Here is a 16,540-nt window from a genome sequence, read left to right on the forward strand (position 1 = left end):
GTTGAAAAATCTATATCTTGTACTGCAACCATGTGAAATTAAGTATATCTTAACATTTATAACTTTCAAAATCTAAGGCCTGTTCTGTTTGCTATTTTCAACCCATTTTGAGTTTTCAGTTTTTCAAAACACTGAAAGCGTATTTTCTTTTCTATTTTCAAAAACGCATTTTTCAAAACAAAGAAAAAATTTATAAAGAAAACTCAAAACAACATTTTGTTATTTTGGGCGTTTTCTGTGAAAACACACAAAAAACCAAAACATGGAAAACGCACAGCGACTCCCCCCCCCCCCAACCTTGCATCTCTTCTCACTCTCTCTGTCTCTCTCTCCTCTCTTCTTGCCATGGCAGAAACCAGATCCCCCCCCCCCAGTCTCGCATCTCTTCTCACTCTCTCTGTCTCTCTCTCCTCTCTTCTTGCCATAGCAGAAACCAGATCCAATCGTGTTCTTCATTATCATTCGCCTCTTTGTTATCATTCGCTCGATGGTTTAAAGCCACTTGCTCCTTCTTGTCCATGGCGTTGGTCTCCTCCCCCTATTCCTTTCGAACAACAGCTTTTGTGGCTGCTGTTTAGGAAGAAAGTCGGCGACTAGAGCTGCCGCGATGATGGGTGAGGAAGGAGATGAGGCGATCAGCGATGATAAGGAGGAGAAACAGAGACGCCGGCGGTGAAAGGAAGAGGCGGCGGCGGCAGCGCAAGGATGCGCAGGAAACCCTAATGCGGGTGAGGAAGAGATGGAAGAAGATGGGTGCGGCTCCCCTCCCCGATTTGTTTTTTTTTTTTTTTTTTTTTTGTGTTATTTGATTTTTTTTTATTTTATTTGAATATGTAATATGATTTTTTTGTATTAATTTTTTTAATAATATTTCTAAGATTTTGATTTTTTATTTTATTTTATTTGTATTTTATTTTATAGTTTAAAATATTTGAATCAAATTTATAATTTACTAATAAATGTTTATAATTTACTTTAAATCAAATTCATTCAATAAAATATCATAATAACAAAAAAAAATTATTTTTAAAATTTTAAAATAAACATGTTTCCTAGTTTTTTATTTTGAAAAATAGTTTTTCAGAATAACAAAAAGAACGCGTTTTCAAAAATCTCAAAATAGACACTCAAAACACAAAATTGAAAATGATTTCAAAACTCAAAATTGAAACATGAAGAGAACACCACCTAACCCTTTGAGTTTGGGAAATATTGTTGATCTAATTGAGTAAGGTCAGAATAGATAAAAGTTTGACTTTCTTACATTTTCTGTTTATTGAGTATGGAATTGAATTCCAAAATTTTATTATGTTATAGTACACAAACATATATCTCTGATACATTTTAACCACCTAAAAAGCAGTTTTCTACAATTGTTTAGAAATTTGAAATATGATGTATGTTATCAGTGATGTTGGGTTGCAATGACAAATTCATGAGATTTTATCTAATTATTTGCATACTCAATTTTGACAAACCACTTAAGTCTAGAATGTTTATTGACAAATTCATAATAAATTTCCCATAGATAAGCTGAAAGATAAAAGTTGCAACATTTTTTATTCAAAAATTCTTATCTTATAGCAGAAATATAAAATACTTCAAGTTAATTTATGCATGCCGAGCATTCATTAAATATGTCAATGGATTGCAAGAAATCATAGCAATAATACCAAAGATAAATACAATAGAGCACATACCTAATATCAATTTCTTGTTTCCCTGAACTACGTCGTTCTCAGCAATGTTTACAAGCGAAAATTCCAATTCTTGCCCAATCTTCACTACTTGGTTGCAATTTTCTACTTTTCTGAATATAGTTAGCATATCCACGAACCACTACTTAATAGTTAAAATATGAGCAAAAAGAAATTTTCACCATGCCAGCAAAATTAGCTTCTACCCGTAAATTAGCAAATCCATAATGGTTGATTTAGACTATGACAGCCCAATAAATCCCCCCCCCCCCCCCCCAAGAAATGTTGCTAATGACTTTGTCATCATTTACATCATTGCCAAGTCCGATCAATACTTTGTATTAGAGGCTTTGATCCAAGAAATACTTTTAAACTACATTGACATATATATATATGCAATTATACGGGAACAATGACGAAAAATTAAACAAACACGCCTAGAGTCAATATTTCCTAAGGTAATGGGCTAGAGGCTTTGATATGCCTCATTCTAAATGCATCGTTAAAACTACTTAATGTGGTAACAAACTGCAATCTGAGGAGAGATCCCTGATTAGCGATGGAGCGGGAGGCGCCGGAGGCAGTAGGCTAGAGGCCGCGGCGGCAAAGGCGATGAGTTGGAGCTGCGACGGCGGAGGCGGCGACCAAGAGGAGGCCGCAACGTAGAGGTGGAGGCGATGGGTTGGAAGCGGCGACGGCAGGAGTATTGAGAGAGAGAGAGCGGGGGGGGGCGCTGGAGATGAAGGCTGCAATGGGGATTGAGGGATTTGGGGATTTGCTGGAAGGAAAGAGGCGGGGCCTCTCCCACCATTATTTTTGATATTTTTTTTATTTTTTTTAAACATTTAATTGTTAAAATTAAAAATTTTAATTAAACGAAAAATGGTATATTAATAATAATTTATTTAGTGTTAAAATTTATCTTATAATGAATGGATTTTATATTTAGTCATTAATAATATTACATTAACTACCAAAATTAATGTCATCATTATTTTTTATTTTTTTATTTTTTGTTAAAATATTTAGTTGTTAAATAAAAATAAAATAATTTAAAATTATAATAACTGATAAAATATTTAAATTATAGAAATTATTAAATAATTTAAATTATTACATCTAATTAATATTTATTTAAAAATTTAATTATATTATAAATCTACTAATTATAATAAATTAGTTTGATATATTGTATTCTGTTTAATATATTAATAATTTTTTAATATATTATATTATTAATAAATAATTAATGTTCAATTATAATCATTTAATAATTATATTCGTATATTTACATAAAAATATAATTATATTAGCAATTGTTTATATAAATGTTAGTTAAATCTTAATAATTAATTTTCTATTATTTCATGGTTAGAATTGAAAATTTTAATCAATAATGACGAAAAATTGGTATATTAACAATGAGAAAGTGGTATATTAATGAAATAAAGATATTGTATGATACAAGGTGTTCATACATACGAGTGTGTCATGTAAATGAAATCCTCATATATGTGATCCAAATAAATAGAGAGAGAGAGATTGTATGGCTAAAATAGTGTGTGGGCACAATGAAACATGCATGTGCGTGATATGGCGTGTTTGAAGAGCGTAGGAGCACAACATAGATGTGATTGGTGTGCGGGGGGTGCAACATAGGTGTGGCTACACGTTAGGGGTGCATAGGCAAGGCATAGTCATGCGTGCGGCGCGCAAGGTATGACTATGTGGGGGTACTATGCCTTATTTTCTCTTTCTTTTTTTATTATATTATATATTTGATATTTTTGACTTTTTCCCTTGACTCTCAAAATCTTTAATGAAAATTAAAAATATTATTTTATTACTTTTCAATATTTCTAATTAATATTGACGTCAATATTTTATGACAAAATATCTTAATATTAAACAAAAGTCAAAATTTCAAAGTTTTTGTTGCTAAAAAAGAAACATAATTTTATGGGTGAAATTAAAACAACAAATGTGGAATAAAATTTTTTAAGAAGAAAAAGGATGGGGGAAAATTTTTAACAAAAATTATAATTTGTCAAAAGTTAAATATTATTTTATTAATTTTTAAGATATCTAATTAATATTGGCCCAAAAATTTGGCACTAATATTTTATGAAAAAATATTATAATAAAAGTTAAATTTTATAAATTTTATTTTTAAATAAGAAATTTAATATTTTGTGTCGAGTCAAAACAGTAAAGGTGGAATAAAATTTTTAAAGAGGGAAAGGATGGAAGGAGATTTTTAAAGAAAATTAAATTAGCCAAAAAGTTAAATATTATTTTATTATTTTAATTTTTTAATATTTCTTTTATAATTTATTAATATGTTTGTTAGGATATCTAATTAATATTGGGGATATTTTTGTCACTACATGTCTTTTGTTTTTTTATTTTGATAAAATATTTTAAATTTTTTTTTGTCACTAGATTATTATTGTTTATGCCTAATATGACATATTTTTATGAAAAAATTAAATTCAATAAAATTATTTTTTTCATAAAAAATTGAATTTCTTGTGACATACATATTTTTGTTATAAAAATTATTACTTATTGTTACTAAAAAAATTTATAATTACATCCTATATGATTAAATACTGTGATAAAAATTTTGGTGACAAAATTATTTTATCATATTATATAAGTGGAATTGGCGTTGTGTCAACTTGATGTGATAAAATCTTGTAACAAAAATTATTTTGTCATTATAAATTATCTATCTCACTATATTATAACAAAATATTATGTCAAAATATTATTTGTCACAACTTTATTCACTTTTTGAATCTTGTATGAGAAATTCTATTTTGTCATAATTTTGTCACAAAAAGAATACTTTTCGTGACAGAATTTAATCCATCATAATTATTTTGTCACGATATATTAAAATTCTTGTAGTTCTCCTCTTCGGGAACCTTAGCATATACCACATAGTCAAAGATTTTTAAATGTTTTACCCTTGGCTTTTGCAAGCTCCACGCTTCTTTAAGAGACATTTTCAATCTTATTTGAAGGAAATCGATTTAACAAATAGGTTGCACATACCATTGCTTCTGCCCATTATTCCTTTGGCATTTTACCTTCTTTCAACATATACCGAACCATGTTAAGGAGGGTTTGATTCTTCATTTTTGCTACTCCATTTTGCTAAAGAGTATATGGCATAGTGTACTAATGCGTTATCTCATGTTGTCTATAAAATCTTTCAAACTCCCTTAAGGTGTATTCTCCTCCATTATCTGTTCTCAATTTTTTCAGATAGCAACCACTTTGCTTTTCAACTAGATTTTTAAACTCTCTAAATCTGTCGAAATTTTTTCCTTTTTCCTTTAACAAATATACCCATGTTTTTCCACAAAAGTCATCAGTGAATGTAAGGATATACCTATTGCCTCCCAATGAAGTTGGACTAATAGGTCCGCACACATCCGAGTGTACCAATTCCAGCCTTTGAGCTATTCTCCTTGAGCCTTTGCTTGGGAAATATTTTCATTGTTGTGTTCCCATAATACAAGTCTTACACACTTTGCTTGGCTGATCAATGTTGGGAAATCCAGTCACCATATTTTTTTCTTTAAAATCTTTAGGGTTTCGTAGTTTTGGTGACCATACCTTAAATGCCACAGTGTAGATTCATCTTCTATCTCAGCCTTGAAACACCTTGAGTTGCACACACTCAAGTGTAGACACAGGCAGATCTAGAAATTTATATAGGGGAGGTTGAATTTGTTTTTTTTGTTTTTTTTTTTTTTTGAAATGTAAAACTGTACATCACAGATTTTGGGGTGGTCTGAATTTTTTTTTGGAATAATTTATTATTAAAAATTACTTTTTTACATTAAAACAATTAATTTTTTATATTAGAAATTAATTGTTTAATATAAAAAAAATTAATTTTAATTATGGGCTACCCTGGGCTTCAGCCTAGGGCAGCTCGCATATAAATCTGCCACTGAGTATAAAAGAAACATTCGATTTTTCTCCATTTTCACGAAGGCTATCAATACTTTGTTTCTATCTCTCATCTCAAAAGTTGAGTCTTTCATTCAAATTTCATATTATTTCTTTAGCAATTGTCCCATGCTTAAGATATTGTTCTTCATATCTAGCACAAAGTATACGTCGGTAATGTACTTTTGCTCTCTATTTTTCAACTATAGCAATATTCTTCCTTTTCCTTTTATTGGTCTCTGTGACAAGTCACCAAATGTGATGTTGTCGATAAATTGTTCATCGAGATTTGAAAAAACTCATTTGTTCCACACATGTGGTTGGATGCACTAGTGTTAAGGTACCATATACTTGAACCATTAGTTTATAGACCATTGTAGGCCATCATCACAAAGCCATTATTTGTCTTTTCCTCTTTTTCAATAAAATTTGCCCTGTCTTCTTTTTTTTGAGACCAATATTCCGATGCGTAGTACCCAAACTTAATGCAGTTGTAGCATTGAATTTCAGACTTGTCATACCTCTAGTTTGAATGTCATTCTTTACCTCAACCTCGGCTACGACTACGTCCACACCCTCTTTAGTGGAACGATCATTCGACATCCTCTTCACTTCCTTGTCCTCTGCCTTGATTTTGCCGCCTCTTCCTCTTTCGTAGCCTCTACTTTTTGCCCAATTCCACAGCTTGACTCGTTTTTCTTTTCCTGCACCATGAGCTTTGTCTGTAATGCTTGATCAATAGATTGGTCATCTCTCCTTAGTCGTTCTTTATATGCTTAGAGTGATCCCATAAGCTACTTCACATACATCTGTTCCAAAATTTTTGACTCCTCAATGGTTATTGTAACCGTCCTATACTTCAGTACTATTAATCGTAGTATTTTTTCAATTTTTGGGATATTTTTTCCATTTCTTCTCATTTGATGTACAATTCCAATGACCCACGAGAAATAGTTAGTCATTCACTTTGAATTTCCTTGTTCTAATGTCTCAAAGCGGGATCTTAATATTAGCAGGTGGGTCTTATTTACCTTATCAACTTTTGTAAAAGATTTATGAAGTAAATCCCATGCTTCTTTTGAGGTTTTTGCTAAGACAACCAATTCAAACATATTTTTGTCAATACCTTGATAGATGATATAGAATGACTTCTTATCTCTTTTATGTTAAAAATAAATGATTCAATATATAGGGGCACAAATGTATTTTTTAAATGTATAATGCTATCTGAAATTTTAGCCAAATAAAAGTGATATATTTCAGTAATTTTTTTGGCTATTGGGTATTAAACTGTCACGGATTTAATGTGTAGAGACCAAACTTGTATTTCCAAATTGATGAAGGGGCCAATTTGAAAATGCTAACTCTGTTAATTGTTGGAAGTAGTTATCAAATTGGTAACTGCAAATAAAGGTGTCATGGTCCCCATTTTGTATGTGAATTTTTTTCTCTGCATCCCCATTAACAGAGAATTCTTGAGGGAACTACGTATCAAAGTTGGAAGACCAAATACCCGTTTAATTAGCACAACAACAATGGATTCCTCAGGTATGTTTCTATTGTTTTTGTTATTCAATTTTTCTCTTTGAATCAAGATGGGAGATCTAAATAATGTCAAGATTATTATACTTGGATGCAACTAGTTTTAGTAAATTTCGTATAAGTGGTACCAGAGCCTTCTCATTCTTGAGTCATGCAGAAATTATGAAAGATTTTGGGGATTATATTTAGGATTTAGCAATTCTGAAATTTTGGGTTATTTACGGACATACAGTGGGTTGAATTTTACACATAAGTTTTCTTTTGGGATTGTGTTGTTCATCTCCATTTTTTGGTTGACGAAGAAGAAAATATATACGTGTATATGTTTATATCATCAGGCTTGTGCAAAAAAAGAAATTATATATATACAATTATATCATTTATATTTGCGTTTACCTGTGCAATTTCGACTAATACAACTGTATTAGATTTCTTCCTTCTATTGTGACTGCAAGCAGTCCTTTGTGTTGCATTAGTGTTTCTTCCGCTGTGTTATTTTTCTTCTATCGCCCATGCATCTTCGTCTCTATGTGTCTGATAACATATGTATACATATATATACATATGTATGTAAAGAGAGAAAGCAAAGCCCTAGCCTTCAGTTTCATGGGCCCTACATTAATTGTTCAATTTGGACTTTTTCCAATTCCATGGGTATCACCTATCCATTTAAAATATTATGATTAATTAGTGTTCCCAATTTCAATTTTGATGACAACAGTAGGCCGTCGTGAACATTGTGGCTTGATTTCCAATTTCTATTTGATACTTTCCTACGGTTCATGCTGTAACAGTGATCGCAAATTAAGTTATTTGTTTATTTATTATTATCATTTTTTATATTTTGAATTTTGATAATAAAGAATAAATTAAGAAATCAATTACAATTCAAATACATGGTATCTCATTTTATTAATTGTAGTTGTCTAATATTCTCAATAAGCTGGTTGATACAACATGTCACCAAAGTGACCTCTCTTGTAGAGATTAGTTTATTGAAAATAATTAGATGGTTGTGTATGTGTTTATTTATGCGAGTATTAAGTGGCCCAAAGGAAGGTTAATATTTGGCCGAATTGCATATACATTTGTGGTGGTAAATATGTAACAATTATTAGGTTTCCATGTGAATAGTAAGTTAATTCAAAGATGGGCTTAATATTTGATAGGAGTTATTGTTAATGTTGATCACTACAACAAAAGTACTACTTACAATTAATATTACTGTTCAAAGACTTGATATTAATGTTGTGCTAGATATCTTGAGATGGGGCTCACCATTATTTGAATTTATTGATTGATTTATTATGGATATTAATTGAGCATGTTTTTATTTGGTTATTTTGTTCTCTATACAGCTAATGTAACGACCCGTTAGTGGGTCTAGGTGTTATGGGTATTTTAGTTTGCACATTAGAGTTGTTGCCTTTATTAATTAATTGTTAAAAATATTATATGAGTTGGTAATGGGGGTAAATTAATGAAAATAATATTTGGTGTGAAAAAGTCTCAAAGTTGTGGGCTAAATGGGTTTGGGCCTTATTTGAATTAGACCATTGATAAATAATTAAATCTTAAGTGTAAATGAATTGGGTTGAACCCAAATCTCAAGAAAAGTGCATTGGGCCTTAAATTGGATTGGGCCATATATTTTGACTTGGGCTTGGGCTATATATTTTGACTTGGGCTTGGGCCATGGGCATAGAGAATGGTATCTTAATTAAAAAGAAAAAAGATTAAGAAAATGATAAAATGACCAAAATGGGTAAGAGATATGTGAATTGTGTGTGTTAGTATGAAGGGCAAATTAGAGAAAATTAAAAGGGAGATGGATTGAAAGGAGTTGGGAGACAAGTCTCCCACATTTTTTCCCTCATTTTCTTCTTCTTACTTTCTTGTTCCCTTCTTCTTCTCCCTCTCCCGATTGTCTCTTCTTCCTCCATTGTTCTTCTTCATTGAAGCTTTAAGTGGAGACTATGGAATTTTCAATTTCAAGGGGGTGTCTTCATCTCTTTGGATTTGCAACCATCTAAGGCAAGTTCCCTTCCTTCTTGTTTCAAATTCAAGATCTTCTTCTTCTTCTTCTCCTTATGATTGTGTAAGTTCTTCTTCTCTTGATTATATTTTAATGCAAGTTCTTCAACCTTGTTTCCATCTTAGAAGGCTTGTTTCCTTCATTTTTAAGTTGTTGCTCTTAAATTCTTATTCTCGGATTCACTGACCATGTTATGTTCTTTGGTCTATAACTCCTTGTGTTTATATCCAAATTGAGATCCGTTTGTTGGGTTGTAAACTAGACATCTTAAGCTTCATTCTAGACACAAGAATCGAATTTTTTGACTAATATTTGATCATGTTATAGCCTTGTAAATCCCTGCTAAGATCTGGAAATTTTACTGCTTTCGAGTAAACTGACCTTGTTGTACTCTTTAGGGTATAACTCTCTGTGGTTATATCCGATTCAAGTTCCGTTTGTTTCTGTATAAACTAGACTTGATAATCTTCATTTGGTAAATTTTTTAGAATTTTTGGCTGTGTTTTGAGCCTACAGTATCCTTATAAATTCTTGCCCAGAATCTGGAAATTTTCTGCTCTATTTTTGAATAATCTGTTCTTGCTTCGGTTTTTGGGGTATAATGCTCTGTGGTTATATCCAAATTGTGATCCATTTATTTTTATATAAAATAGACTTCATGGGCTTCGATTCGGTATAAGATTTGAAATTTTTGGTTATGATTTGTACCCATAACAACCTTGTTGAATTCTATGTAGAATTCTGTAAATTACTGTTACAAATTCTGCCTTGTTTCGGTTTTTGTGGAATATCTCCTTGTGGTTATTTCCGATTTCAAATCCAGTTGATGTTCCAGAAACTAGACTCATTAGGCTTTGATTTGGTATATCGTTTGTGGTATTTGACCAAATATTGAGCCCAGATTGGATTTTTGAAAATATGCTTAAAATCTGGAAATTTCTGAAATATGTTGTTATTCAACTCTTCCTATGTAGTCTATCCTTCCTACGTTTAAAATTATGATTTTTGTATAGTTCTTCCATTGTTTTTTTGAATTATTCTTGATAACCCTCATTGTTGGATAAAAGGGTTTTATTTTCCTTATTTCGATAAATCTTGCAATATTAATTCGTTTTCTTGTTGAACATTGCAAAAATCTAAACAGGGTTTTGTGTCACCCTATATTTCTTAAGGAATGACATTTATTCATTAGGGTCTAGTGTCATGCAAGATTTAGTGTTTCTTGCATGTATAAATTTTGATTCCTTGCGATTATCATTGGGGTAAAAATATACCGTAAATATTGGTTTGGGCATTTCTATAAGTATGAGTCAATAAATGTATTAAAATTTACCCTGTGATCATAAGATAGTGCACACTTTAATTTATGTAATTGTGCATGTTAAGCATGATTTGAGATTTTTCTTAATCATTGAGGATTGACATGAAATGGGGATATGCATATGTGATGCATGATTATACTAATTTGCGCACCTATTATTTTGCGCGACGGCTAAGTCCGTGGATGAGAAAGGATATCCTATGAGCGCTTGACGCGGGTGGGGTGGCCATCAACCCAGAAGGCGTGGCTCAAATTGTTATCATTTGTTGATGTATTTTCCTGATGCATGTATATTCATGAATGGATATATATATATATAGGCCGTGAGAGCCTTGAGAATTATGCAGAAAAAAATTCCCTACTATTGGTGCATATGCATGAGCATGGGAACGAGTGCATAATATATGTAATAATCACGGCATGGGAAATTAATGTAAACCGAGAACTTATGAGTCGCGTTATACTAATATCTCCTCATAGAGTTGTTTATTCTATCTTGATTATCCCTGCCTTTGATTCTATATCTCCATGCTTTATAAATACACTTGCTGAGCCTTGTGGCTCACCTTGTTTACTCTCATGTCATTCCAGGTACAAGTAGAGCAGTGGTTGAGGGCGAGCCCAGTGGGGCTAAAGCTCAGGGTTAGAAGTGTACAGAGACCTTCCAAATTAGATGGTCTATGTTAGCATTTGTGATGAGGGCAAGTGTGAGGAAATTTTATGTTGTAAAATTTGTTAGTGCCCTTGTATTTCATTTTGTTTAGACTATGGTCTAAGATGTTGTAAACCTTTATGTTAGCTTCCGCTGAGTTTATCTAAGGATAGTATTATGGTGTTGTATGTTATTGTTCTATATCACACTTGTGATGACCTCCTTTCGGATATCCTATGCTAGCGGGACTATCCGGTAGTGGGCCACTACAGCTAATGTGTCTGCTACTACAATATCTGCCAATATAAATTCAATTCCCATGCTGAATGGGACAAACTTCAAGATAGGAGGAACTTTGAGAAGTGGGATTGCTCAAATCGCATGAGTCTTATGATCATTAAGCACGGCATTCTGGAAGCCTTTAGAGGTGCAGCGTCCGAAGGGATAACTAATGCTAAGGAGTTTCTTGCCGAAATTGAGAAGCGTTTTGCGAAAAACGATAAGGTTGAAACAAGCACACTTTTGCAACGCTTGATTTCAATGAAATATAAAGGCAAGGGTAACATAAGGGAGTACATCATGGAAATGTCTCACATTGCTTCAAAACTTAAGGGATTAAAGGTTAAGCTGTCTGATGACTTGCTTGTGCATTTGGTATTAATCTCACTTCCAACACAATTCAATCAATTTAAGGTCAATTATAACTGCCAGAAGGAGAAATGGTCTTTAAATGAGCTCATTTCATATTGTGTGCAAGAGGAAGAACGGTTGAAGCAAGATAGAACTGAAAGTGCTCACCTGACAAGCACCTCTAAAGATAAGGGCAAGAAAAGAAAGAAATGATATGAAACTGCTCATACGGGTCCAGCACAAAAGAAACAACAAGAAGACAATAATGGTTGTTTCTTTTGCAATAAGACTGGACATGTGAAGAAGGATTGTGCCAAATATCACGCTTGACGTGCAAAGAAATGTACAATTCTTACTTTGGTTTGTTTTGAGGTTAATTTAACTTCAGTACCTAGAAACACTTGGTGGTTAGATTCTGGTGCTATTACTCACATAAGTGTTTTTATGCAAGGTTGCTTGAGCTACTGAAAGCCAAATGATGGTGAAAGATACATCTTTATGGGTGATAGCAAATCGGTGGAAGTTGATGTAATAGGCACTTTTAGGTTATTGTTAGCAATTGGTTATTATTTGGATTTGAAAGACACTTTTGTTGTACCGTCTTTTAAACAGAATTTAGTTTCTGTTTCTTTATTGGACAAATCTGGATATTATTGTTCATTTGGAAACAATCAGTTTAGTCTTTCATTAAATTCAAATGTTATTGGTACTGGTTCATTATGTGCATGTGATAACTTATATTTGCTTGATACTGTTGCATCATATCATGAAACTTTGCATGTGGAATCTCGTGGTACTAAACACAAATTAAACAAAGAAAATTCAGCATCATTATGGCGCAAGCGATTAAGTCATATCTGTAATACCCTTGATGAGTCATGATAAAATTATCGATTAAGGGAATAATGGTATATGGAAATTTTCAAAATTGCCCTTGAATCAAAGAGAATGCATATATATATATATATAAGATGCCTTAAGAATGGCAAAACGATAATTTGGAGTCTCGTCTCATAAAAGGTAAATTATTTTTGGTGGATAAAATAATTATATATTAGAAAATTGATTTTGGGAGAATTTAATTCTTGTTTAAATGCATGGATAATTAGAAATTAAAATGGAAGTCAAGTAGATTAGATTGGTGACACTTGCCAAGATCTCATGGAAAGAGATTTAATTAAATTTGGGAACAAGAAATTGTTGGATTAAGTGTAAGTGGGACACTTGGCATGATCTTGTGAAGCAAGAGTGGGATTAAAAGAAATTCATAAAGAAAAGAAAATTAGTCTCTTAAGCATTAAATGAGAGTCATTATGGTGAGAATTAAAAGAAATTTCATATTAAATGGAAATTAGTCATGCATTTATGTGGGAAAATGGTAGATTAAATTAAATGCCAAAGTAAAAAGAATTATGTCTCTCAAGAGCAATTTAAATTAAATAAAAAAGAAAAGATATTAGTCTCCATTAAATACTTGAAAATTTATGGGATTTAAATTAAATAAATAATGGAGAAAATAGTCAATCTTGAAATTAGTCATTATTTATTAATTTTGAAAATTGAAGAATTATGGGAAATGTAGCCTTGATCCAATGGTGGTGATTGAATCTTGAAATTTGAAGAAATCCAATGGTTGGGATTTAAGTCTACCAATGGCATGGATTGCCACATGGATATGATAATTTCAAGAAGAAAGATAAGAGAGGGTGAAAAGTTAACATTCAAAGAAAATCAAGGGATGAGATTTAAAGAGACTAGGTCTCTTGGATTGTGTTTCTCTAAAGAGTAGAGATGGGTTCCCTTAAAATCAAAAGCTAGGATTAAGTTATCCAAAAGCACAAGGATTGTGCTAGTTTCAAGGGTAAAGATTTACTCTTCAAAAGATTGATCAAGGGCAAGGAATTAGTCTTAAACTTGTGAGATGTCAAGACTTAATATAAAAAGGAAGAGAAATCTCTAAGAGGAGGTTTCGCTTGGTGGAAGAAATTAGATATCAATGAGAGTTCTCTTGTGAGCTTCCAAAGGAGAGAAAGGTAAGTCTTGAGTTAAATCTCTTCTAGAAAATAAGTAAGTTTCATTTTCTTTCATTTTTTTAGTCTTTAAGATCTTAAATGCTTTAAGAATATTTTTCTTAAGATGGTTGAAAGCCAAAGAAGGAGTTTTGGCAAGTGAGGGCTTGAAGCTTCAAGGATAAAAAGGTAAGGGATGACTCCAAGTGGTGGGGTTTGCTTGCATTTGTACATGTTTTGAATGAGTTGCATGTAATGGTCTTATTGCATGTTTTGTGTTCTAGTAGACCTATGGCCATATGAAGGACTAGTGATGAGGGAGGGGTTGGTTGGTGCCTTAAACGAAGTGGTTATGAGGGCATGGAGGACTACCCATAATATGCATTGCATTTGCATTACATGTTTATATTCTCATGTTACATTTACATTTGCATAGCACCCTTACTGAGCATTGGCTCATAAGGTCCTTTGACCTCTATGTAGGTGGGGAATCATCCAAAAGAAAAAGAGTTGTGGAAGGTTGAAGGTAATGGAGCAAGGAAAATGCATGTGAAGTTGTATGTATTTTGTGGAATTAGTGGATGATGTTGTATTTATTTTAGTTAAATGTGTATGAATGCTTAATGTGGTTGATTAGTGGCAAATTTGGATGTTTTGGAAGCCATTTGAGGTGTAAAAGCATTCTAAAAATTTTGGTTTAAAAAGAAAAAAAAATAATTAAAAAGGCTGGAGGCAGTGTGCTGGCGCAGGGCGCGCAGCTGGGCGTGGCCGCGCTCGCGCTAGCATGGCAAGCTGCCAGCGCGCACGGGGCCGGGCGGCCAGCGCGCGCGCGGCCCGCGCTGGGGGCGCGGCTGGCTGCTGCTGCCCGCCCCCTTGCTGCTGTTTGAGATATCCTTTTTATTTTTTTTTTATTTTATTTTTTGTTAGTTAATTATATATGATATTTGGGGAACTTTTGAAATAAAATTATGTTTAAATAATTAAATAAAGGAGTATTTAAGCCTCCAAATTAATTATTAAATTAATATAAAGTTTGAGGCAATTGTGGAAAAATTCCTATATTTTGGAAAATAAATAATGGAGTATTTTCCTTAAATTTTGAAAAATAGATGAGGATGCTTGAGGTTTGAATTTCAAAAATTAATTTCCTAAGCGTTGGAAATTTGAGGTATTTTGAAATAATTAAAAGAAAAATCAATGGAGAATTGATAAGGAAAATTTTATTAAATTTTTCTAAAAAAGTATTAATCCAAATATTTTCTAAAGGAGTTGGAAGTGAGATAAATGGGTTAATAGTTGGGGCAAAGAAAAATTATTTGCTTATAATTAAGGCCTTATGCCATAATTTATATGAAGCGAGTGAGTTAGTTCATTTTGTCGATCCTGGGAAGTCATCCTTAGCTCTTCATTAAGAGCTTGAGAAGGGGTGACACTTTGCGAGGTTTCAGATTTTATTGTCGCGAGGTCGTTTTGATATTTCCCGGACCCTTGAGTGGAGCGAAGGAAGGGCAAAGCCTAGTTCCCACCTAGGTCGTTTCTCATTGAAACGTAGCCGTCTTTTCATCTTTGCCCTAGCGTGTGAATAATAAACTGCCTATTCGTGAGTAACACCCGTAGGTGAGAGATGGGCGTTACAATATCTCAAAAGCTAGAATTGAGAGACTTGTGTCTAATGGCATTTTGGATTCCCCTGATTTCATAGACTTTGATGTCTGCATTAATTGCATCAAGGGAAAACAGACCAAAACTAAGAGATTATGTGCTAACAGAACTTCAGACATCTTAGAATTGATTCATACAGATATTTGTGGCCCATTCCCTACGGCTTCATGGAATGGTCAACAATATTTTATATCATTCATAGTCGATTACTCACGTTATGGGTACCTATATCTCATTCATGAGAAATCTCAATCCTTGGATATGTTCAAAGCTTTTAAAGCTGAAGTTGAGAATCAACTCAACAAAAGAATTAAAAGCGTCAGGTCTGACCTTGGTGGTGAGTACTACGGCAAATATGACGGTTCAGGTGAACAACGTCCAGGACCATTTGCTAAATTCCTAGAGGAATATGGAATTGTTCCACAATACACCATGCCGGGATCTCCTAGCATGAATGGTGTAGCTGAAAGACGAAACGGAACTCTTAAGGATCTGGTGAGGAATATGATTAGTCATTCTACCTTACCAAAATCACTCTGGGGAGAAGTACTAAAGACTGCAGCTTATATTCTAAATAGAGTACCAACCAAAGCAGCTACCAAAACACCTTATGAGCTTTAGATAGGCAAAAAACCTAGTTTAAAGCATTTTCACATTTGGGGATGTCCAACTGAGGCAAGGCCTTATAGGCCACATGAAAAGAAATTGGACTCTAAAACAGTGAGCAACTACTTTATTGGTTATTCTGAGCGATCTAGGGGCTACAAATTTTATGATCTCACACTTAGGTCAATTTTTGAAACGGGAACTGTAACATTTTTTTGAGGATATTGAGTTTGGGGGGGCAAAATAAGGTTAGAGACATTGTCTTTGAGCTGGAATTAGTTTCGATTCCTACTATTATTTTTGATAATGTACATGTTTCTATACCTGTCATTGATCAAGAAAAAAATCATGAATCTCAACAAGACAATGTTGAACAACCTCCCAATCAAAATGAAGTAATTATTCCAGAAGAACAAACTC

General features: G+C 32.8%; 1 long non-coding RNA gene across 1 annotated transcript in view; it reads right to left on the reverse strand.

Moving 5' to 3' along the window:
• Positions 1–2,487, reverse strand: part of LOC127795050 (uncharacterized) — a 12,477-nt gene extending 9,990 nt beyond the window's left edge. Inside the window, exon 1 of the long non-coding RNA XR_008021735.1 lies at positions 1–2,487. This exon is cut by the window's left edge and continues 876 nt beyond it. This is a non-coding gene — a long non-coding RNA (uncharacterized LOC127795050).
• Positions 2,488–16,540: the final 14,053 nt, after the last annotated feature.

Source organism: Diospyros lotus, chromosome 2 (genome assembly GCF_014633365.1).
Source record: "Diospyros lotus cultivar Yz01 chromosome 2, ASM1463336v1, whole genome shotgun sequence".
In the NCBI taxonomy this organism is placed as follows: Eukaryota; Viridiplantae; Streptophyta; class Magnoliopsida; order Ericales; family Ebenaceae; genus Diospyros; species Diospyros lotus.